This window comes from Hyperolius riggenbachi, chromosome 8, assembly GCF_040937935.1.
Source record: "Hyperolius riggenbachi isolate aHypRig1 chromosome 8, aHypRig1.pri, whole genome shotgun sequence".
Lineage (NCBI taxonomy): Eukaryota > Metazoa > Chordata > Amphibia > Anura > Hyperoliidae > Hyperolius > Hyperolius riggenbachi.
Genome location: NC_090653.1, coordinates 100,552,224 through 100,578,322, shown reverse-complemented (window position 1 = coordinate 100,578,322; position 26,099 = coordinate 100,552,224).

The following is a 26,099-nucleotide window of genomic DNA, read 5'->3' as shown; positions in this document are numbered from 1 at the left end:
GCGCTGACAGAGCGCGTGGGGCAGGGCTGCGGCGGTTAGCCCTGCCCCAATGCGGAAGCGCTCCCCCGCATTACGAAGGGGATTTGGGGGGACAGGGACCCCCGTTAAGCCGCGGGATAGCGGCGTTTTAGCAGGGGCACACGTGCCCCTGCTATATATGAGGTCTGAAGCGAGATCTATTCTTGCTTCAGACTCTCTTTAAAAACCGCCAGGGGGAGACTTCCGGTTCCGGCGCCTGGATGTGAGGAGGAGGAGAACGGAGCTCCGAATCCGTGCCCGCTCTCACCGGCCTAACGCGCAGCTAAAGTGCCCCCACAGCTGCAAATCCCAACCCGGAGGCAAAAGAAACCTCTCACTCACCACCCAGCCTTTTATGGACCGCTACATAACGCGATCCACCCGCAGACGCCATAACGAGGAAGGCGAGGAGGAGGGAGGCAAGATGGCGCCCGGCTCACAACACGAGGACGACACAGGCAGCTCTCAGGAGTGGGGCAATGAAACTCGGCAACAGAGTTGGAGTGCAGAGGAAGACCCAACACTATCCCAGATCGCTGGGGAGAAGGTACAAGCCCACACTGACCACTTTGATTATAAAAAAAATAGCAGACAAAGTGTCTAAATCTCTTACGCCTGAAATACATTCTGCCATACAAACGGCTCTCACAAAAGCACTCAGTGACATTCACTCCCAGCTATCTACACACTCTGCAAGACTTACACAGGCAGAAGACCATATTCAACGTATAGAAGATGACAGACTCAAGGACACTAGCAATATAGAAAAAGTCCTAGAGGAAAACAAACAAATGCACCTAAAACTGCAGGATCTTGATAATAGATCCAGACGCAACAATGTCAGAATAGTGGGTCTTCCTGAATCGCTGACACCTCAAGAGCTACATGATTTCTCAGCAGGCGCCCTCCCTAAACTACTGGGCCTAAAAAAGGGGTTCAAGGTGGAACGGTCCCACAAAGTGGGCCCTCCACGATCGACCACCAAGAATCGTCATGACGCGGTACTTAGACTTTGCGGACAAAACAACCTTAATGAGGGCGTATCGAGCCCTCCAGAGGCCTCTGGAATATCAGGGTACTACCATCCGTCTTTTCAATGACTACTCCATGGAAGTTTCTAAGCAGAGACAAACTTTTAACCCAGCATGCGCAAAATGCATTCAGCTTAACCTGAAGTTTGCTCTTCAATACCCCGTCATTTTACGGGTCACGGATGACACAGGAACTGACCACATATTCCGAAACATCAAAGACGCTATGCTGTACCTGAATTCTTCAAACCCCCCTAATACTTGATTACTGGTCGCTTTAAGTATCTTTGTAAATTTTGACCCTTTCACATTTGCCAATTTGACGGGGGCACTATGCACTCATATTTATATTTTTCAATCGGTCAGATCTTCTAGTTAGGTGGTCATTGATCTTAACTATGGCTATAGTTTACGAAGTCTGACCTCGCTTCAACTATAAGGCCGGTTCTGCGGGTTCCACGAGAAGGGGCCCAAGAGACGGTTTACGAGTCCAGGGTAGAAGAGAAGTCTCGTAAATATGTGTTTTGTTTTGTTATGGTTTTTGTTCTGTACTACAAGTAGTTCTTTGATCTTCACCGGTCCAGCACATTTATGTTTTGCTTCAATCAGGCCACTATTCAGGGCCTCTGTTACAGGTTTAAGGGGGGGGGAGGGGAATCTTTGCGGTCATCCCCGGGTTCTGCAAGTACATGCTATATGTTGTCGTGGTGCATCCAGCAATCGGATTCATAGACCCCGGTTAACATGTCCATAAAAATTACGTCATGGAACGTCAAGGGCCTACGCTCCTCAGGCAAAAGGTCGATAGTATTAAGACACCTTAAGAAAATCTATACTGAAATTGCTTTACTGCAAGAAACACATTTGACTAGAGACCAATTTCAATATATGCGAAAATCTTGGGTCGGGCATGTTTATGGCTCACCAGCCCAGGGGAGAAAATCAGGAGTTTTAATCCTACTACACAAAAATTTATGAAGAGGGCCGCTGGGTGCGAATCCGATTGCGAATGCATAGTGATGTCTTTGAAATAATGAGCATTTATGCCCCCACATCAGAAGATAAATCTTTTTACTCATCACTGTTATCTCAAACACTGTCCATGGGTCAAACTAAAATCATCCAAGGGGGGGACCTAAACGCACTGATGGACATAAAGGGATAGATCTGGCACGTCCACAAGTGGCTTCGCTAACAAAGCAAAATCTAAATTACTCTCAAGCTATGTACAATCCACACACCTAAACGACGCATGGAGAACCTTTCATCAGGATGATTCCCAATTCACCTTTTTTTCTGCCCCCCCACAGCACTTGTCCAAGATTAGACTATTTTTTTATCTCTAACTCTATTGTAAATCAAATCGAGTCGGTGGAAATCCTAGACTTGTTAATATCAGATCACGCCCCAATCCAACTTTCCCTAGTCCCCACAATGCCAAAAGGTACGGACATTTTATGGCGGTTTCCAGCCTATTTATATGAGGATGAAGGGTTCTCAGCCTTGTTACAACAATGGTGGTGGGAATATAAAGAAATCAATGCTGAACACAAGAAAGACGTATTCCTATTCTGGGAAGCAGCTAAACCGGTCTTGAGAGGTAGAATAATTGGATATGTGGCGGGGAAAAAGAAACATGCAAACTCCCAGTATCTTGAGTCAGTGGAAGAACTACGCAAAGCTCACAGGCTATTTCTAGATACCCCCACAACTGAAAACAAACTTAACTGGTTAAGAGCTAAAGGCCATACTGACAAATGCCTAAACATGAGGGAAAAATTTCTCAATTCTTATAAAAATCTATACTATTATAAATTCGGAAATAAGATGGGCACTATGTTGTCCAGGCTATCCAAACCCCCCTATCAAAGTACAGTAATCTCTAGTATGAAAGACGCCTCAGGTCAAATTACACATGATCCCAAAAAAATTAATGACACCTTCAAAACTTTCTACGAAGAATTTTACCAAAAGCATGAGGAACTATCTAACCCACACATAGGTTTTGAATGGCTACAAAAAACTAGACTAGCACAATTGACTGAGGAAGAGCTCACCATACTAAATGCAGAAATTACAGCAGGAGAAGTTACCAATGCGATAAAATCATTGACAAACCGTAAGGCACCAGGCCCTGATGGCCTGTCACCAGAATTTTACAAATTGCTTAAAGCTGAACTCGCCCCAGTACTTACTGAACTGTTCAACCATATCCTTGAGAAAGGTTCCTACCCAGGTTTTTCCAATCTAGCTTATATTAAGCTGTTATTAAAACCAGGCAAGGACCCTTCAAAACCCAGCTCGTACCGCCCAATATCCCTGATCAATCAGGATCTCAAGATCCTCTCAAAAATCATGGCCGATAGGTTAGCAGACTTTATGCCCAAGCTAGTGAGCCCTAATCAAATGGGTTTCATACGCAATAGATCGGCAGTGATAAATATACGAAAACTATTAATAGCCCAAGACTACGCCAAAACTTACCCCAAAACCAGTAAAAACTTTGCAGTCTTACTTATTGACGCTGAAAAGGCCTTCGATAACATACAGTGGAATTGGTTAAATAGAGTATTAGACAAAATGCACATACAAGGTCCCTTCCGTAATCTTATAAAAGCCATGCACACAAACCCCTATGGCCAAATATTCACCCCAGGCTTCCTATCCCCCAGATTTAAATTAGAAAAAGGCACTAGGCAAGGCTGCCCACTCTCACCACTGCTCTTCAATTTGGCACTGGAACCACTGACCAGGATACTGGAGAGGCATGTAGAGGGTACAGGGGCGTAGCAATAGGCCCTGCAGCGCCTGCGCCCGCGGGGGGGCCCGGCCCCCCCCTGGGGCCCACTCGGGGCCGTTTTTTGGGGGCTGGAGGGGTGGCAGCATGAGGGGAAAGCCTTGCCCACAGTCGGCGGGGAGAGGGGAAGTTCCCCCCTCTCCCTCACCTCGGGGCTCTCCCCTCTGCGCTCCCCTCCAGCTAGTCAATGTGTGTGGGCAGCGGGCAGCGGGCAGCGGCGGCGGGATACATACCTTCTTCCTTGCGTTCCATCGCCGCCTTCTCGCTCTAGCGGCTGACGTCACTTCCAGAAGTGGAAGTGACGTCAGCCGCTAGAGCGAGAAGGCGGCGATGGAACGCAAGGAAGAAGGTATGTATCCCGCCGCCGCTGCCCACACACATTGACTAGCTGGAGGGGGATTTTCAGGTGTCTGCTGCCCACATTACGATTTTCAGGTGTCTGCTGCCCACATTGTGATTTTCAGGTGCCTGTTGCCCACATTACAATTTTCAGGTGTCTGCTGCCCACATTACGATTTTCTGGTGACTGCTGCCCACATTACGATTTTCAGGTGCCTGCTGCCCACATTACGATTTTCAGGTGTCTGCTGCCCACATTACGATTTTCAGGTGTCTGCTGCCCACATTACGATTTTCTGGTCACTGCTGCCCACATTGCGATTTTCTGGTCACTGCTGCCCACATTAGGATTTTCAGGTGTCTGCTGCCCACATTGCGATTTTCAGGTGCCTGCTGCCCACATTGCGATTTTCAGGTGCCTGCTGCCCACATTACGATTTTCAGGTGTCTGCTGCCCACATTACGATTTTCTGGTGACTGCTGCCCACATTACGATTTTCAAGTGCCTGCTGCCCACATTACGATTTTCAGGTGCCTGCTGCCCACATTACGATTTTCTGGTCACTGCTGCCCACATTGCGATTTTCTGGTCACTGCTGCCCACATTGCGATTTTCAGGTGTCTGCTGCCCACATTAAGATTTTCAGGTGTCTGCTGCCCACATTACGATTTTCAGGTGTCTGCTGCCCACATTGCGATTTTCAGGTGTCTGCTGCCCACATTACGATTTTCAGGTGCCTGCTGCCCACATTACGATTTTCAGGTGTCTGCTGCCCACATTACGATTTTCAGGTGTCTGCTGCCCACATTACGATTTTCAGGTGTCTGCTGCCCACATTACGATTTTCAGGTGTCTGCTGCCCACATTACGATTTTCTGGTGTCTGCTGCCCACATTACGATTTTCAGGTGTCTGCTGCCCACATTGCGATTTTCTGGTGTCTGCTGCCCACATTACGATTTTCTGGTGTATGCTGCCCACATTAGGATTTTCTGGTGACTGCTGCCCACATTGCGATTTTCTGGTGACTGCTGCCCACATTAGGATTTTCTGGTGACTGATGCCCACATGGCGATTTTCTGGTGACTGCTGCCCACATGGCGATTTTCTGGTGACTGCTGCCCACATTGCGATTTTCTGGTGAACTCTGCCCACATTACGATTTTCTGTCCCACATTACGATATTCTGGTGAACGCTGCCCACATTACGATTGTCTGGTGAATGCTGTCCACGTTACAATTTTCTGGTGACTGCTGCTCACGTTACGATTTTCTGGTGAACTCTGCCCACATTATGATTTTCTGGTGAACTCTGCCCACATTATGATTTTCTGGTGAACGCTGCCCACATTACGATTGTCTGGTGAATGCTGTCCACGTTACAATTTTCTGGTGACTGGTGCCCACATTACGATTTTCTGGTGAACTCTGCCCACATTATGATTTTCTAAAGGCACACATTACGATTTTCTGGTGAACTCTGCCCACATTACGATTTTCTGGCCCACATTACGATTATCTGGTAAAATGCTGCCCACTTTACAATTAATTTACAGTGAAACGCTGCCCCATTACGATTATTTGGCACCTATGGGGGGGGGCATCCAAATATTCGCAGGGGGGCCCAGTGATTTCTAGTTACGCCCCTGAGAGGGTATTAAACTGGGAGAAACCACTTTATCCACAGCAATGTTTGCAGATGACATTATGATTTTTCTATCAGACCCGGACAGACAAATATCTTTGGTGTTCAAGCTTCTGCGGGAAATAGGAGGAGCAAGTGGATTCAAGGCCAATACATCCAAATGCGAGCTCATATTCTTGTTGTTATGATCATGTCTGCAGCGTTTATTGCTGGCTGCAGTGGTATTGTAACCCAAGCAGTTCTGATGTCATTACATGCATTTTCTTGCATAGTTTGGTTTGCACTTGAACTAGTCGCTGATTCCATCTGCAGTCACTCTGAAATTAATGACAGTTTGACATGCTCTTGTGTAAACAAACATTGTCTGCTGCAGTGGAGGGGCAGTCCCTTTCCTGCAGGCTGCATATCATTGTCTGCCTTTTCCTGCTATCAGCCTGTGATTAATTACCATTCACTTGTGTGGGAATCTGCAGGTCTGCTCCCATTGGATGACCTCAGTATAAAGAACTGCTTCCTGCAATGTCTCATGGGCTACCATAGTCTCAGACTCTATCTGTTACTCTGCTCGTGCCCCACCTCGTTCCTGGTCCGTGTGGACTGCGCTGACTCCTGCGAAGGGGTCAGCGAGTCCTCCTAGTTCTGCTCTTGTTCTAGAAGTTGTTACTTGCTTGTCTTGTGTCATATATTGGTTCATCGCCAATATATACGCATACTTGCGCATTTTGTTATTTTCCTTGTATCCGTGTTACGTTGATATATCAGTGTTGCTGATATATACGTACACGAACTGTTTATTTCCTGTGTTCAGTTAGTCAGTTTTCCAGCACGTTTTGGTAGTTTGCGCGTATCGTGAACACCCGTGCTGAGCTAGTTATCCTGTTCCTGGTCCTGTTTGTGGATTGCGTTCATCTCTGCGAAGAGATAACGAATCCTTCTGAATCCTGTTCTGTTACTGTTTGTGGATTGCGTTCATCTCTGCGAAGAGATAGCGAATCCTTCTGAGTCCTGTTCCCTGTATTACTCCAGTCCTAGTCAGCGTTCCTGCTTATGTCATATGTCGGTTCATTGCCGATATATACATATGTTAGTCAGACCTTACAAATAGTTTCATTGATAGCTGTAATTGTAATACGCTAGGAAAACATACTTATTGTATATTTATCTGTGTTACGTTCATCTATCTCGATCCTGCTATTTCCTGTCTCTCCTGTCCTGTCTTTGTGAGGCACGCCATCGCCGCAACGCATTGGCTGCCTCATTCCAGTCTGTCTGGTTTTGGACGCTTGCTGTCGCTAAGTAATCGCTAGCTAGCAAGCGTTCATTCTGTCTACCTGTCCTGATCTCCTCAGTCCTGGTTTATGCGCTCAGCGCTACTTTGCGCTGAGACGTTATTACGAAAGTGTTTGTGGCTGTTCAGATCTGCACCGGCTCTGTGCACCACAATCTCCTATTGGAGTCAGTCCTCTCCTCCACTAAACTGGGGATATCCTGATCCCTTGTGCTGGTGTGTGTACCTCCTTCACGTCAGCTTATGTGTTGTATGCTGACTGTGGAGATTACACCCCCAAGCTTAACACTTGTCATCACTAACTGGTTAACGAAATCAAAAAGATTACCCAGTTAAACTGTGTACACAAGTAAAATACCTAGGGATAAACTTCGACAGAAATCCAGATCTACTATATAATATTAATTACTCTAAACTACTAATCGACCTAAAAAGACAAATTTCATACTGGAACAATCTTCCCATAAATATAATGGGCAGAGCGGCCCTCATAAAATCAGTGAGCTTTGGCAGACTGTTATACCCCCTACAAATCATCCCAATACTCATGAAACACACTGACATCCAGGAAGTGTATAGAGCCTTTAAATCTTTCCTATGGAAAGGAAAAAAAACTAGAATAGCACTACACAAACTCAGACAACCTAAAGAATTGGGAGGCCTGGGCATACCAGACATTAGATGTTATAACCTAGCATGCATGACCAGATATGTCCGAGACTGGCTTAATAGCTCCAGTATCTTCTCAAACCACACCTTGGAAACAGCTTTTGCAGAACCCTGGACCTTGACAGGCCTCTTACATACTAAATTCTCAAATCTACCCCAGAAAATAAAATCTAGTAAAGTAATGAGGGATACAGTGATTTCATGGAAGGAGCTATGCAAAAAATTCAAAATATGCTACCAAATCACTAAATATATGCCATTATGTGGCCACCCAGGCTTCACACCCAGTTTGTCACACTCAGGTTTCATTAAATGGGAGGAAAAGGGGCTGACAAAACTTGGCCAATCAATAAATTTCCAGGAAAGAAGACTCCTTACTTTTAAAGAGCTCAGACAAAAATTTTCACTCCCAAATCACCATTTTTTATACTACGCCCAAATGAGATCCCATATAAAGAGTACTAGTCGCAACACGACAAACCTAATAAATATAAACCCATTTGATGAATTCCTGGCGCCACATTTAACCAAAATATCTCTGTCCCAGATACAAAAAGCTCTTCAGAAAATAGGTCTACAGGGTGCAGCAAAGACCACGTTTCAATCATGGGCAAAAGACACCGCAGACCCAGATATAGGCCCTAAGATATCATCCGGTCTAGGAATAGTTAGAAGCCTGGTAGTGGGAGAAAGCTGGCGTGAATCACACTTTAAGTTTATCCATAAAGCAAAATATGCCTTTGATATTAAATATTCAACTCCCCCAGCGCATTATACGCCTAAATGCCCGAAATGCCACTTCCGCAATGCCAACCTTTATCACTGTGTATGGTCATGCCCACACATCCAGGTGTTTTGGAATAAAGTACTAAACTACATAAACACTGTATGCAAAAAAAAATTATCTTTAGATCCACTTTTACTACTATTTAACTATTATGATACCTCAGATTCCACAAACTCACAGGCTCACCAACCCAGATTGGGAATTGGATCACTAGCCCACCTCATACTAATTGCCTCCAGAAAAGTAATTTTCAATAAATGGATCCAGGCGCGGAGCTAGGGGGGGTCGGGGTAGGACAAGTGCCCCGGGGCGCCGGGTCCCCAAGGGCGCCCAGCTGAGCTTCAGGTTTTTTTTTTTTTGCGGGGCTGAGGGGAGCAGAGAAGAGAGAGAGCTGTGCGGACGGTGGGGAAGGGGGGCCATCTCCCCCCTCCTTCCCTCACCTTAGGTGCTCTCTCTCTCCCTCGCTGTCCCCTCCAATGTCTGTCCGGTGGCTGGCAGCGGCGGGCGGAACTCACCTCCGTCACGCTCCAGCGCCGCGTCGGAACACTGGCCGGAAGTTCGGGTGCGCAGCCACTGCTCTGGTCTGGACCAGACCAGAGTAGCCGCAGATCCATCCGGCGCTGCGACGAGACGGAGGTAAGTTCCGCCCGCCGCTGCCAGCCACCGGACAGACATTGGAGGGGACAGCGAGGGAGAGAGAGCAGCTCTTCTCTGCGCTGCTCCCCTCCTGCTGGGGAGGGGGACACCTGGCTACCTACTCTGGGCACCTATACCTCTGACTACCTACTCTGGGCACATATACCCCTGGCTACTGGCTACCTACTCTGGGCACATATACCCCTGGCGACCTACTCTGGGCACATATACCCCTGGCTACCTACTCTGGGCACATATACCCCTGCCTACATATATTGGGCACATATACCCCTAACTACATATACTGGGCATATACCCCTGGCTACCTACTCTGGCCACATATAACCCTGGCTACCTACTCTGGGCACATATACCCCTGCCTACATATAATGGGCACATATACCCCTAACTACATATACTGGGCATATACCCCTGGCTACCTACTCTGGGCACATATACCCCTGGCTACCTACTCTGGGCACATATACCCCTAACTACATATACTGGGCATATACCCCTGGCTACCTACCCTGGGCACCTATACCCCTGGCTACCTACTCTGGGCACCTATACCCCTGGCTACCTACTCTGGGCACCTATACCCCTGGCTACCTACTCTGGGCACATATACCCCTGGCTACCTACTCTGGGCACATATACCCCTGGCTACCTACTCTGGGCACATATACCCCTGGCTACCTACTCTGGGCACATATACCCCTGCCTACATATACTGGGCATATATACCCCTGGCTACATATACTGGGCATATATACCCCTGGCTACATATACTGGGCATATATACCCCCTGGCTACATATACTGGGCATATATACCCCCTGGCTACGTGGACTGGGCATATATACCCCCTGGCTACATATACTGGGCATATATACCCCTGGCTACATATACTGGGCATATATACCCCCTGGCTACATATACTTGGCATATATACCCCTGGCTACATATACTGGGCATATATACCCCTGCCTATATATACTGGGCATATATACCCCTTGCCTACATATATTGGGCATATATACCCCTGGCTACATATACTGGGCATATATACCCCCTGGCTACGTGGACTGGGCATATATACCCCCTGGCTACATATACTGGGCATATATACCCCTGGCTACATATACTGGGCATATATACCCCTGGCTACATATACTGGGCACATATACGCCTGACTATATATACTGGGCACATATTATTCTCCTGGCTACATATACTGGGCATATATACCACTGGCTTCATATACTGGGCACATATACCTCTGGCTACATATACTGGGCACACATACCCCTGCCTACATATACTGGGCACATATACCCCTGGCTAACTGTTCTGTGGACATCTCTACCCCTGGCTACCTGTTCTGGGGACATCTATACCGCTGGCCACCTATTCTGGGGACATCTATACTGCTGGCCACTTATTCTGGGGACAACTATAGACCTGGGGCTACCTATTTTTGGGGAACCACGTCAGATTGAGTGTATTTTGGAGAACTGCTGCCAGGTGAGAGGTGTCTACCATATTAAGGGGGCATTCTACCTATTTATGTGAAATGCTGTCTATTTATGTGACTCATGACTGCTGAATTTGTCTTTTTGGGGGCCTCATGGTTACTGAATTTGTCTTGTTGGGGGCCTCATGATTTGTTGGGGGCCTCAAGATCGCTGAATTTGTCTTGTTGGGGGCCTCATGATTGCTAAATTTGTCTTGTTGGGGGCCTCATGATTGCTGAGTTGGTTATGTTGGGGGCCTCATGATTGCTGAATTTGTCTTGATGGGGGGGGGGGGGGGGCTCATGATTGCTGAATTTGTCTTGGAACATGCTGGAAGGTACATACTGAGGGAGGGTGGGTGAGCGTGAGCCTGCTAACCTCCATATACATTTGGCTCCACCCATAACCACACCCACATTTATTATGTGACCACGCCCCTTTTTGGCAACCTTGACTTTGGGGGGGCGCATTAATAGTCTTTGTCCCCGGGCGCTGAAAATCCTAGCTACGCCTCTGAATGGATCTACCCAGCGTTACCCTCCATGTGGAAAGTACAGGAGGAACTAACACACCTGTTCAACTTAGACAGACTCGATGCTCTAGCTCATAAGGAAAAACGCACTAAACAGTTCTTTAGGGTCTGGAAATCCTTTATTTTAACATCGCTTTCAAAAAAGGAAAAAAACGACCTTATGGAACATTTCAAATACACGGGCTGGTATTGCATGGCACAGTTACAGGGGACACTGGGTAGACTGGAAATCTCAAGGTGAGAAGGGCCTATGAAAAAGTAAACAATGAGAATTAACGAGGAGCACCAATTAAGTAATCAGACCACAGGGGATGGCTGCTAGTGTTGGGCGAACAGTGTTCGCCACTGTTCGGGTTCTGCAGAACATCACCCTGTTCGGGTGATGTTCGAGTTCGGCCGAACACCTAATGGTGTTCGGCCAAACTGTTTGGGTTCGCCCGAACTGCTCAATGGCCGGCCGAACAGGGCCCCTGTTCGGCCGAACAGGGCCCTGTTCGGCCGAATACGGCCCCCCTATGGGGTCGCAGGCATAAGGGGGGAGCATGCCCCGATCGCGGGGGGGTCGGAAATTCCCCCCACCCCCTCCGCTAGCGCTCCCCCCTCTGCCCGCTTCCCCATAAAAAAAGTTTAATGCAAGTTAAATAGTACTGGTGGCTGGCAGTGGAGTGAGGAGGAGGAGTCCGAGTAGGAGAGTGACGTGTTGAGGCCGGGCAGCGGGCGGTTCAGCGGTAGTACCCTTGTGGTACTTCCGCCCTTTCTCTGACCTCACGTCCTCTACGTGATGACGCATACGAGGGTACGCGTGACGCGTACCCTCGTATGCAGAGGACGTGAGGTCAGAGAAAGGACGGAAGTACCACAAGGGTACTACCGCTGAACCGCCCTGTTCGGCCAAATACGGCCCCCCTATGGGGTCGCAGGCATAAGGGGGGAGCATGCCCCGATCGCGGAGGGGGTCGGAAATTCCCCCCACCCCCTCCGCTAGCGCTCCCCCTCTCTGCCCGCTTCCCCATAAAAAAAGTTTAATGCAAGTTAAATAGTACCGGTGGCTGGCAGTGGAGTGAGGAGGAGGAGTCAAAGTAGGAGAGTGACGCGTTGAGGCCGGGCAGCGGGCGGTTCAGCGGTAGTACCCTTGTGGTACTTCCGCCCTTTCTCTGACCTCACGTCCTCTACGTGATGACGCGTACCCTCGTATGCAGAGGACGTGAGGTCAGAGAAAGGGCGGAAGTACCACAAGGGTACTACCGCTGAACCGCCCGCTGCCCGGCCTCAACGCGTCACTCTCCTACTCGTACTCCTCCTCCTCACTCCACTGCCAGCCACCGGTACTATTTAACTTGCATTAAACTTTTTTTATGGGGAAGCGGGCAGAGAGGGGGAGCGCTAGCGGAGGGGGTGGGGGGAATTTCCGACCCCCTCCGCGATCGGGGCATGCTCCCCCCTTATGCCTGCGACCCCATAGGGGGGCTGTATTCGGCCGAACAGGGCGGTTCAGCGGTAGTACCCTTGTGGTACTTCCGTCCTTTCTCTGACCTCACGTCCTCTGCATACGAGGGTACGCGTCACGCGTACCCTCGTATGCGTCATCACGTAGAGGACGTGAGGTCAGAGAAAGGGCGGAAGTACCACAAGGGTACTACCGCTGAACCGCCCGCTGCCTGGCCTCAACGCGTCACTCTCCTACTCGGACTCCTCCTCCTCACTCCACTGCCAGCCACCGGTACTATTTAACTTGCATTAAACTTTTTTTATGGGGAAGCGGGCAGAGGGGGGAGCGCTAGCGGAGGGGGTGGGGGGAATTTTCGACCCCCCCCCCGCGATCGGGGCATGCTCCCCTCTTATGCCTGCGACCCCATAGGGCCCCCAAAATGGGCATGTTCGGGGGTCCCATTGACTTCCATTGAGTTTGGGGTTCGGGCCGAACATGCCGAACATCTGGCCCATGTTCGGCCTGTTCGGCCCAAACCCGAACATCCAGGTGTTCGCCCAACACTAATGGCCGCAAAAGGGGAGGGGGGGGAAGGGATAAGGGGAGGGGAGGAGGGCTAAAGGCAAAGGCCTGTTTCACTGTTACTTTTATGTGTACCTGTCATAATGCATCATGCATGACTTGCCTTAGCAGGAAATGTCTCCTGCAATGTTGTATTAATGAAAATTCAAATAAAATATGTTTGAAAAAAAAAAACCCACCGGAGGGCAGCAGAGCAGTTTTTAAAAAAAATATATTTTTTTTAAAATCATGTAGCGAGCCCAGGGCTCGCTACATGATAGCCGCTGTGCAGCGGCATCCCCCCGCCCTCTTCGATCGCCTCCGGCAATCTCCGATCAGGAAATCCCGTTCAAAGAACGGGATTTCCTGGAGGGCTTTTGCCGTCGGGCGGCATGACGTCACCGACGTCATCGCCGTCGTGACGTCATTGGGAGTCCCGATCAACCCCTCAGCACTGCCTGGCACTGATTGGCCAGGCAGCGCACGGGGTCTGGGGGGAGGGGGGGGGTGGCGCGGCGAGCGACGGCAGCTAAACGGAGCAGAGCGGCGCCGATCAGAGTGCACACGCAGCTAGCAAAGTGCTAGCTGCGTGTTGCAAAAAAAAAGTATGCAAATCGACCCAGCAGGGCCTGAGAAATCCTCCTGCACGGCATAGCCCGTGCTCAGCACGGGCTTACCGCCAGGGAGGTTAATAGTAAAACTACAATCTAGATTTTTTTTCCTGAGCATAAAAACTACAAAGTGTAGGTTTTTTTTGCTTGTTTGGGTTTTTTTTTTTTTTTTTTTACTTTTTTTGTAATGTTCCCTTGAGCTCGGTTCACATTAGGTTTTGCCATCGGAACCGGACGTACGGTTCCGTGGTCCGTTTCGCTGAACGGACAAAAAATGCAGCAGGAAACAAATTTCCAGACTTTTTTGCTCAGCGGAACGGAAACAGAAGGTTTTGCAGCACAATAGGAACCTATGGAAAACTGATGTTTTACAGCACGCTGGATGTAAAAACGGACCGTTTTCCAGGATCCAGATGGCCGGATCCGTATGAAAAAAAATGCAGATGTGAACCGGACCTTACTGTTTGAGTTTAACTGAATTTGCTTTGCTTATAATGCATATTCAATCAAAGGCTAATGTAAACATTGTAGACTTAAAGAGAAACCGTGACCAAGAATTCAACATCCCAATCAGTAGCTGATACCCCCTTTTACATGAGAAATCTATTCCTTTTCACAAATGGATCATCAGGGGGCTTTGTATGGCTGATATTGCGGTGAAACCCCTCCCACAAGAAGCTCTGGGGACCGTGGTATTGTTGGCAGTTTCCTGTCTGTGAACCTCATTGCATTGTGGGAAATAGCTGCAAGGATTGAGGAAACGCTGACACCACCGCTGCACAAACCAAGGGAGCAGGAATCCACGGGTCTCAAGACTTATACACAGGAAAAGAGCATTCCGCTACACCAAGGCTGGGTATAAAAACTTTTCTTCAACTTTATTTGCACATTAGTGGACACATACAAAGACTGACGCGTATCGGAGCTCTAAGAGGCTCCTTAATCACCTGGCGGATCGCTCAGAAACAGCCGTATCAGTCTGCCGACAGTGCGTACACACGCCGGACTGTCGTTGGAACGCCCACCCAGCGGGAGGCAACGACGGACCCGTCGTTGCCTCCAGTTCGGCATGTGTACGGACCTTTAGACTTGTGTCTCTGCTGCTAATGTTTTTTTTTTCTTAGCTGTACTACACATACAAATCATTATATCATAATTTTTTTTGGGGCTTCAGTGTCTCTTTAACCAGTTGCCTAGCAGCCCTGCTGGTCTATTTGGCGGCAGTAGTATCTAAATAACTTTAGAGACAAGAATGCAGCTAATATTGTCAGATCTGACAATGTCAGAAACACCTGATCTGCTTATGCTTGTTGAGGGTCTGTGGCTAAAAGTTTTAGAGGCAAAGGATCAGCAGGATAGGCAGGCAATTGCTATTGCTTAAAAGGAAATAAACATGGCAGCATAAATATCCCTCTCATCTCATGTCCTTTAAGGTTCAAGCAGGCAGAGGTTAAATGTCACCCAAAAGGATGTTTCATGATCATGATAGGTGACAGCTTACCACCAACCTGTCTACCAATGAGGTAGTGTGTAAAGATTGTGGATGGGCATACCATCCGCTTCAGAGTTGGGTGCTTGGTATTATGGCATAGGCATACTACAATTGCAAAGTCAATCTTCAAATATACCAGCACTCCGTAGTTGCAAGAAATCACGCTCTTTTATTGAGCCGTAATATCCCCAAAGTAGTCTACTTTGTGGATATGACGGCTCAATAAAAGAGCGTGATTTCTTGCAACTACGGAGTGCTGGTATATTTGAAGATTACCTATGAGGTAGCTCGCAACAGAGTCTGAGGCAATCCTGGAGAGCCCTCCCACCTTCCATCAAGCAGCCAGTGCAGGGCCGTAGTACTCTTTACCACACTAGGCCACTGTCACCAGCCGCCCCCCTTCAGTATAGGTAGCGAGATGACCCCTCCCCCTTCCCTCTAGTATAGGTAGCCTAATGACCCCTCCCCCCTTTCCCTCTAGTATAGATAGCAAGAAGACTCCCTTAATCCCTCCTTTTCCCACCTCCTCACCTTTCAGTATAGGTAGCCAGCTCGCCTTCACACCGCAGCAGCCATTTGTCTCACTAATTTCTCTGCTCATCTCTAGTGCAGAAGCTTCCTTTTTTTTCCGTCTCCAATGCTACCCAAGTCCATAGCTGCCGGCCACAATGCAAACGTGCACAGAGAGCAAGGTGGCCGCTGCACAGGCAGCTAACAGCAGAGTATCACAGTCAGATGCTAGCCTGATCTCCCTGAATTGCAGCATTTGCAAGCTGCACCAGTTTAGCCTGCTGCTTTGGTGCCCTTGGCCTAAATCTGGCCCTGCCGAGAGATGGACATATATGATGCACAATCCTGCGCCTCTCGGCTGCACTATAGTAGAAATTCTGTTTTCTTCCTTCTCCACATGATGAGCACGGAATCAGATATGTCCACCTCTCAACCCACTGTACTGTTGCTCGCCGTCTGTCTCTGGGGTCTGCTTCAGAGCTGGATTATCCACCAGGCAACAGAGGCAGTTGCTTTGATCTAGTAAAAGGTCAAGGGTCCCGTGGCCCGAAAAAAGATTTATTGCCTCTGTTCATGTAACTCTTTATGGTCTGTTAAAAACAAAGTCTGTAGGAATGCTCTCTGTAACAGATAAGACAGATACAGTGTTTCTCTCCCTGCTGCATCCTCCCCTCTCCTTAGCCTGTAAAGCTGCCAGACACAGGCTGGGGGCTGGAATGACTATGTTTCTGTTTTATCTCTGTCCAGCCTTCAAACAGCAGAAGATGCTTGCTAGCCAGGAAGGATACAGGTATATCTGTAGTTAACTTTCCTTCCATGATAGCATTATCAGACAACCTGCTCTGCTAAAAAGTCTTTGGCTGGTAGCACACTCGTCTGTCATTTTTCTGTGCACGCTTTTCTGCATGCGTTTTTTACCATATGTGTGTCTGTACGTGGGAAAACGTAGGCATTTTTTCACAGAAGCTAATAAATTAATATAGAGAATCCACACTTTGCTTCACTGCTGTCAGGTTTTTTTTTCTTTATAGGAAAAACACAGAACAGTGTGCGCTGGCAACGATTTACATTAGTTCTTAGTTTTCCTGGGCAGAAAACACAGACAAGTGTGCTCCCAGTCTTTAGTTCTGTTTGTGATGTCTACAATTGGTTCCTGTCATTGCTAAGCTAATTAGCCTTAGTTTTATCACCCGAGTTATACCTGAGCGTGGCCACAGCCCTGCTCAGACGTGAATATTGTTAGTTTGACACGTTGTGGCATTACCCTGCAGCAAAAAAAGATGCAGTTCTCAGAAAGTGAGCAGAGGGAAGCAAAGTGTCTATCACCTCTCAAGGTTCCCACACCAGATCTTCTGTTCAGATTCGCCTCAGTGCTTCTTAGCGTCTGTTCGCCATGGCGACAGCTAGGGTTTCTTATCATGTGACCCACCTGTGAGACACTGGCTGGGAGAAATTTGGATCTTGTTACCTCCTCTGCTATGCATACTGGAGGTATCTGCCCACCTATACTGTGGAAAGAGTGGGCTGCCTGGGTGGGGGGACCCCTGGCTACCTGTAAAGGAAAAGTCATCTGGCTACCAATACTGGGGGGGGGGGGAGGTAACAGCTGGCTATACTGGGGGAGGGGGGGTCATCTGGCTACCTATAGGAGGGTGGTCATTTGGCTACCTATACTGGGGGGTTGTCTCACTTTCTATTCTGGGGGGACATCTGGCTATTACCTATAGTAGGGGATATCTGACTACCTATACTGCAGAGACATACGGTCACCTTTACTGGGGGGTCATCCTTTCAACAGAGTTGCTGATGAGGGGGCCCTAAATGTATTGCTCTGCTTGGGGCCCTGTGTGGTCTTAATCCGGCTCTGGTCTGCTTGATACTATGGAGAAAAAGAAGACAGACGAATGGGGGAACAGTGGCTGAGGTTCAGGGAACTAAACTTTTGACCTTATGATGCAACTGGGGTCGGCAAATATAATCTCACTGAATGGATTCCTGAAGAAAAGGATGCTGACACTGGAAGACACCTGTACTCACACTTATTTTTTTTTTTTTTTTACATGAAATCTAGTTAATTGAAAATCTAGTTTGTCTACTTGGCTATAGGCAGCTGGTATATGAAAAGAGGCCATGAAACCCACAAGTGAAATCTTATCCAACCTGTTCCTAGTGTCTACTGCATGACACCTCTAGCCGTTTGACATTCCTGTAGACTTCTGGAGAAGACATGCAGCGTTGGTGATGGTGAAATGTGAAAGTTTACTGTGTGTAATACATGGTTACACAGGAAAATGTTCCAAAGAATGTATGTGGTAGGAAAGTTTGCAAAAAGATGATCTTGCTCTTCTTAAAGGACCACTCCAGCAAATAAAGTAAGCAGTTAAAATCTGACAGAACCGACAGGTTTTGGACTAGTTCATTTCCGTGTGGGGGATCATTAGGATTTATTTTGTATTTTAAACATTTCCACAATAACAGTTGCTAAGTCTAAGTGCTGAAATAGTGTGCATGTGTGAATAGGGAGGCTGGTTGGTATCTTACTGTCTTGGCAGTTAAACTACCATACAGGTAATGCTTTTGTAAGCAAACAAATCCCCCATGAGGAGATGGACTAGTCCAAAACCTGTCAGTTCTGCCAGATGATTTTAACTGTTTACTTTAACTGCTTGCTTTTTTAGCTGGAGTGGTCATTTAATAGAAAGCTGAAAATTCTGTAAAAAAAAAAAAAAAAAAAGCCAATTTTAATTTAATATGATTAAGAGAATCTTTTCATTAATAGGGATAGTCAATAAGATGCAAATAATTCTGGAGTGTTGATACCCGATTATGCAAATCTATGTGGCATGAAAATGGACCAAATTAAACTTTTATGGGATTTGATTGGTTCATTTTCAAGCTGCATACGTATGCATACAAAATTTGCATAATCCTTCATTAACTCTGAATTATTTGCTTTTCACAGACCATCTCTACTCATTCAAGAGAGCCTGAGGTCAGAATCAGAATCAGAATCATGTTTATTTCGCCAAGTACAACGGGAGTTGTACCTGGAATTGGTTTTGGCACTACAGGGTCGGTGGTGGTACAATAGCAGAATGAAAGAAAAGTGCATTTAGTATACAGTAGAGACTGTACATACAGGTATATACAGTAGATACATACAGTGGGTATTGTGCAACATAGGAAAAGACAATATTAGGGCCCGTTCAGACTGCAAAACGCGGACGGCCACGCATGCAGAACGCAACACGTACGAACGCACGCCATCCGCGTTCGTAAGCGTTGCGTGGCTGATCCCATCACTGAAAAGTGAATAGGATAGCCGCGCGTTTTTGTAAAATCTGCGTGCAGCATGCGTTCCCGGACCGCACAGGTCCGGAACGCATGCAGTGTGAACATCAGACAGTGCACTCTATGCACTGTCTGATGTCCTGCGTGTCGGGCCACCCGCACGCGTTTCCAAAACGCGGCTGGAAACGCGTGTAGTGTGAACGGGCCCTTAGCAAGGATAGAAGGATACGTAAAAGATGGACCCAGGGGAAGGACAAGTGGGGTAATCCGCTGCCGTCTATGGCACTCAAAACGCTTCTGCAGCAATACTTTGAATCAGACCCCCACGATCTAGCCCTAGTAAAGAAAGAGAGAGGAGAGGAAAGAAGGCACAAGATAAAGAGAAAAAGATGCTGAAAAGTATTTAGAAGAGTCCCCAGGATTACGGTGTAACCTGGTCAGGTAGCATCCAGTTATTGTCCCGCTGGCTTGCTTGTCACTACGTCTGAGAGGAGATTGGTGCCCGATGTTACAGGTCGTGTTTGCTGCGGAGACTGGTGCCCAATGTTTGGGATTTTTCTGGGAGTATGATTAAAAGTCGCTGAGGTTGATGCATGGCATTGGCTCCTATGGTGCAATCGCCAGACTCTCCATTCTGGGCTGGGGGCTATGTTGGCCCTGCAGCTAGGACCCGTCCTGTGCTGGTTCTGTGGCTTGATGTAGTGCTGTTGGATCCAGTGTCCGTCCTCTGGAACTGTCTGTGTGGTTGGGAGATGATGGTTCCAGGCAGAGGGCTCCAAGATGGTTAGCTGGGGGGAGTGATGGCCCAGTCATGTGTGGGCAGCTGTGGCAGCATCTGAATCTGCGACCCCAGGCAGAGGGCTCCCAGATGATTAACTGGAGGAGTTATGACCTAGATACGTTCATGCCTTTGCGGCAGCATCTGTTCTTGTTTTGCGGTGGAGTGGAGTGGAGTGCCCCTGCACCTTTAATTGTAGCGTCCTCCCGGTTCCCCTGGCAGCGGTGGAGTAGCTGCCCATGTGATTTATCGTGTGAATGCAGAAGCCCGGCAGTGTTTGATCGGCACACAGCAGGAGCGAAGCAGCCTGGTACCCCGGTAACAGAGCGAGGAGGCTTTGTCCCAGTGCGGCAGCAAACTGCACCAACAGCGTCCTGTTTCCAGGTCCCCCAAGAGATCGGCTCCCGACCATCCGCAACATTGTAATGGCCCCTGGCCAGCCACATGGAAGATGGCTTGGCGACGGTACACCAGGATCCCCAGCTCAGTGTGCCCTGGCTCCCCAGAACGAGGAGAGCAGGGGGAGCACCCATGATCTCTCAGCCCAGGTGAGCTGCAAGGGGAAGAGGGAGGGGGCCGGAGCCCTGCGTGCCTGATCCGGAGGGCTGTGCGGATCAGGTAGCCACCAAAACCGTCGTTCTCCACTGCTCCCGTAGTTCAAGTTCGCAGCATCACTAGTGCGGATCCCCTGGTAACCCCAACATGAAATTCACTGCTCTTTCTTTAGATATAAGTAAATGTGCACTGCCGTTACGTTGCTACATTATCTGTCATTTACCCAATTTAAATGTATCCTTTTTTCCTATTGTAACTTTAAAATTGATTTTCTCCAAAACTATAAGGTCTTTTTGAAAAACATATCCTGCAAATTTGGTGATTTTAGCTGGTAAGGGGCTGTGCTATTAACCGCGAAAGTTGGCAGCTATTAGGCAAAAAAAAAAACCTCAAATATTTGGGTGAATTTTTGCTTGTCGAAAATTATATTTATTTTCGCGAAAGTAAGGCGAAACGAATATTAGCATTTTCGCTCATCACTGCCCCCACTGCCCTTTATAGGCCGAGGCCTTGTGTTTATTGGAGGCTTACAAAACATGAACCAGAATATAATGAACCAATATTAAATAACCATGAACTTCGCTCAAAGTGCTTAGCCACACAACAACCATAAAATCCACCATAACTGCCCCTCCACTTAGCGTGTAAACTTTACTGCGCTGTCCCTCACAATGGGCAGGCAACAAACCACAATGAAATAAGTGAAGAGGTAAACTAATAATAATAACGACACGGGTGTTGGTCCCACATTGTGCGCCTCTAATGTGCTGCTACAGCGCCTAATCAGCGTTATCGCTGGGAGCTAAACGACAACTAGGATATTATACCTTGGGTTGCCGGGAGTGTGACATGGAGCGCTGACAGCCACAAGGTGAGACATCGCCAGGGTGGTAAGGCAAGGTCTTTAAACTTCTTACTGCTAATATCCAGCGAATCCAAATGGGGATCATAACGGTGAGACCGCTTCATACTTTATTTGTCTCTGTTACAATCATGGTTAATATCAGGTGCAGCTAGCAGCATTATATGAACTTTATACTTACTGAGGCTCAATCAGACTATGCAATTATTTATGCGCATTGCTTAAATACAATACAGTTTGCCTCATGGACTTTTGCACAATTATGACGGATGTTTTCTTGAATACTGCAGTTACTGATGGATATATCTTTATGGACATTGTGACAGTCATTTGAGGCCTTATACCAAGTGCATAGGCGATTTTTATCGCCTTGTGTTATACATACACTGTGGGACTTTCACAGGTAGTACCCCATTAGAGGGCGTTTTAAATATAGGGGTTTGTAGGTTTTGGTACTATTTTTATATGCATGAGCAATAAAAGTAAATTTTTATATTGCAGTAATCCGTGCTGTGGTATTGATTTTGATAGTTTATGAAACTTAAATCTTATCTCATTAGTGTATTTATTAGTGATTAATAATAATAATAATAATAAAATAAAAAATAGCTGCCCAAAGTTCAGTGCCCTGTCACAATGGGCAGATGTGAGAGGGATATGAGGTAATAAACTAAATGTGATTGTAAGAGCACTTCTGAAGGTAACATTGGTTCCCCAGTCACAGCAGGTAACCACCACAATAGTTTTCTCATTGCAATATCTGAATGCAATACACATGAGAAGCAAATGCTCACTCCCAGCCAGCAATCTGCCATTTCATATGGTCCACAAACAGCCCGTCAGCCCGTGCATTTATATAGAGGCAGTGTGGGTGAAGCCCCTGGTGGCGGGAGCACCAGGGCTCACCTGCACTCCCCCTCTTGGTCTCGCATGGGGATTCGGGGGTCCCAGGCGGAAGCAGAGCTCGGGGTCTGCGCCTGCCATGTGCACCAGTGCAGTATTCTTTTTGCATTCATTTTTGCAAAAATAATGTTGATTTTCGCAGTAAAAAGTGTCACAGTAAAAATATTGTTTTTCTGTGTTTTGCTATTTTTTCAAATGATTGCAGTAGAATATCGATACTTTTTGTTTTCGTAAAAATACAAGCTATTTTCGTGAAAATGTTATCGAAAACGGCATTTTGGATAAGAAAATGACTTTGGCGAAGATTCGCAAGCAACACTGCCCATGTGCTTATGTACTCTAATAGGAAATAATGCGCAAGGACATCTCATGGCTTAAAGTGGATCCGAGATAAACTTTTACTCATTGCATAATTGTGTTCCTTTCATACAGTTTATAGGGCATTCCTCAAGCCAAATACGTATTTGTTTTGATTGATTTGATATTGATACAATAAAGAAAATAATGAACTTTATCACAATATGCTATTTTTTTTAGAAGGACCTGTACTGTAGACATGGTCAATTATATAGTAACGTAAAAGTCATGGAAAGTGGGGGGTTGGGAGGCATATGCAATAAACTCAATCAAACCGATTTGTTATAAAAATACAAAAAATACTTTAATTAATTACTCTTGCAAAGAACATTAAAAAATGTCGCACATATAATGCAGCCAGACACTCAGCACAGCCACAGCTCATATATCCACATACACCCACTCCTAACTGTGACCACCTGATGTGGTCAGGGATCCCAAAAATAATTATGGCCAATCCAGTGTAGCAAAATAGAAGTGTCCTGCTCAAATTCAGCAATAGTGTAAGCTGCAGCAATGAAAGAAACAGTTTAATAACAGGCTGTTAGATGGTATATATACAAGGAAGATGTATGACCCAGAAACCGGGGCCAACTCTCAGGTTAGTGGAAAAAGCTCATGCGAGCAGCAGCAGCAGGCAGTGTATCCATGTCATGTAATAGGCAGTTCATGCTGCAACATAAACGGGTAAAGGCTGTATACTATACCCACTCCGGGCGGCAAAAGTGGCAAGATGCGGCTCGTATTCCTGGTCCCTCAACCCACCGCCGGAGCTCACGGCTAGGGGAGAGACACTGCAGTCCCAGGGAGTCCACTTGTCACATTGCAGGATCCTCAGTTTGTAAGTTTTCGCAACAGCTGGTGTGTAGCAGGACCAAGGATTGCCAAAGATTGCCAGCAGCAGACAACAAATCCCAACAAACAGTGGAGGGCAGGGGCAGAGAGCAGCAGGAGGCGAGTCTGGCTAGCACCATGTGCGGCATCCGTAGCACGCCAGATGCCCTGACATGTTTCGCCGGAACTTCCGGCTTTCTCAAAGGGAGGCGTGGTAAACGTCACGTCCGTGCCCTGCCTAAATACACACACGCGGCCATTCAAACAGGCAAGCGTGTGCGTCATCCACCCACAAGAAAGCCACAACCAATCCAGCGCTATAAGGAGGAGCTGAGAACAATTGTAAACAGCTCCAGCGTGTGAAAAACACACACGCAGATGGTAAATAGTGGAGGATGGTAAGTGGCTATAACTGGGCGGTGCAGGCAGACAGCACATACGCACACAACAAACATATAGTTCACAACTAAATATTCCCACTACTCTCAAATAGAGGAGGGGATTGAGAAGAAACAAGTGAACGAACAAAAAAAACCACAAAAATATCTAGAATTTGTTGAATTGAAGCCAGCATGAAAAAACCTTTCATTAAATATAACCATAGGCATCATAAAAGCAACCTGGAACTCAGGTCAGATGTCCCCAATGTGAATGCTGAACTAGCAAACAGATATAATAATCAATAATTCAAAAAATATATATAATAAACATGCCATGTACAGGAATGTCGCAGAGGGAGGACCCGAGTCCCGGCCCAATCGAGGCAGCACGCCAGCAGACACAGGGCGCACAGGAAAGAACAATATACACAAAGGGAAGGAGCAGCACCACCAAAGGAGCCGAGGCGCAGACCAATGAAGGGGGGGGAAGAGAAAAAAGCCCATTCATCATAAACATGTGTCAAGTTGGCAGGAATGCCACATAACCCACTGAGTCGTTCAAACCGGGTGGGTCTGTGGCCTTCAACTCAAAAATCCATCGGGATTCTTTCTGGAGGAGCAGCCGATTGTAATTGCCCCCCCTAATTGTCCCACGACAATCGCCACCATGGACCGATTTAAAGTGCCTTGCCACAGGTGTGGTGGACGTGGTGCTCCTAATGTTGGTGAGATGTTCATCGATCCTGGTTTTCAGATCACGACCTGTCTTGCCAATGTAGAATGCTCCACACTGGCAATAGAGGAGGTATACCACAAACAGAGTGATACAATTAACAAAATGTTGCAGTTTCCAACAATGTCCGTTGGGGAGCAAAACCTCCCTCCCCACGGATAGAAACCGGCAGACACCACAGCCACCACACCCATATGTACCGGTAACATTGCAATGAACCCGTGTGGGCTCAGTGCCACGAAAATGACTACGAACTATAAGGTCCCGGAGAGATGGCGCTCTTTTGAAAGCAATCTTTGGTTCAGATGCGACCATTGTATTAATCTTGGGATCGTTTGTCAGGATATACCAATGCCGTGCAAAAATGCGCACAATCTCCTTATGTTGAACAGAATATTTTGTACAAAAACACACACCCTCGGCGCCATCCCTCCGGGACCTACAATTTTTTTGTAGATTGGATCTGGACCAATGAAAAACACTTTTATTTTGATGACAGACATATCATTTGCATCATTTTGCAAATATGAGCAGCCAAAATTCCCAGATTTAGTTACAAATTCGGCTAAACTTCAACTTGTCTAAATTAATAATAATAATGTAAATAATAATAATACATTTCACTTAGTGAAAATGTTGCAAAATTGCAACCATAATTGTCTTTCTTTGCATTTGCATTGAACTCTATGGGGCTTATTTTTCAGGTTGATTGTAAAGCAACCATGTGGGGGCTTGAGACAGAGACACTTTATTGTGACTGCATCATATGTGTATTACTGTATCCTTGTTTCCCATTCCTATATTTAGTGACACTATATTGAATTTTTGATATAGAGTTTGGCAGATGGGGATATTGCTATAATCTGCATATGCATTTTATTATTGACGTACAACTGTGCTCACTTAAGATATTTATATGAGATTTCATAAGTGAGCACAGCCGACTTTAACCTAGCATGTATATGGAGCATTACCTCTATTCACCTCCGTTGTCACAATCATAATTGTCTCAATATTTAATTTAAATATTTAGAATAAAAAATCTGTGCATAATTAATGAAATATAATGCTGTTCTAATTGCAAATCTCTCTCTCTCTCTCTCTCTCCCTCTCTCTCTCTCTCTCTCTCTCTCTCTCTCTCTCTCTCTCTCTCTCTCTCTCTCTCTCTCTCTCTCTCTCTCTATATATATATATATATATCTATATATATATATATATATATATCTCTATATATCTCTATATACCTCTATATCTCTCTCTCTCTCTCTCTCTCTCTCTCTCTCTCTCTCTCTCTCTCTCTCTCTCTCTCTATATATATATATATATATATATATATATATATATATATAATCAGACGTATGTACAGTATGTGTGTGTGTGTGTGCCTCCATCATTCGAAAATACCTTCACCGATTTTAACAGAACTTGGTATACAGATAACTTACTAACTTGGAGAGTATGTTCCGGGGGAATGTCCCCCCCCCCCCCCACACACACACGCACATACGTACACACACAACATGGGTGGAACAACAAACAGCCAGT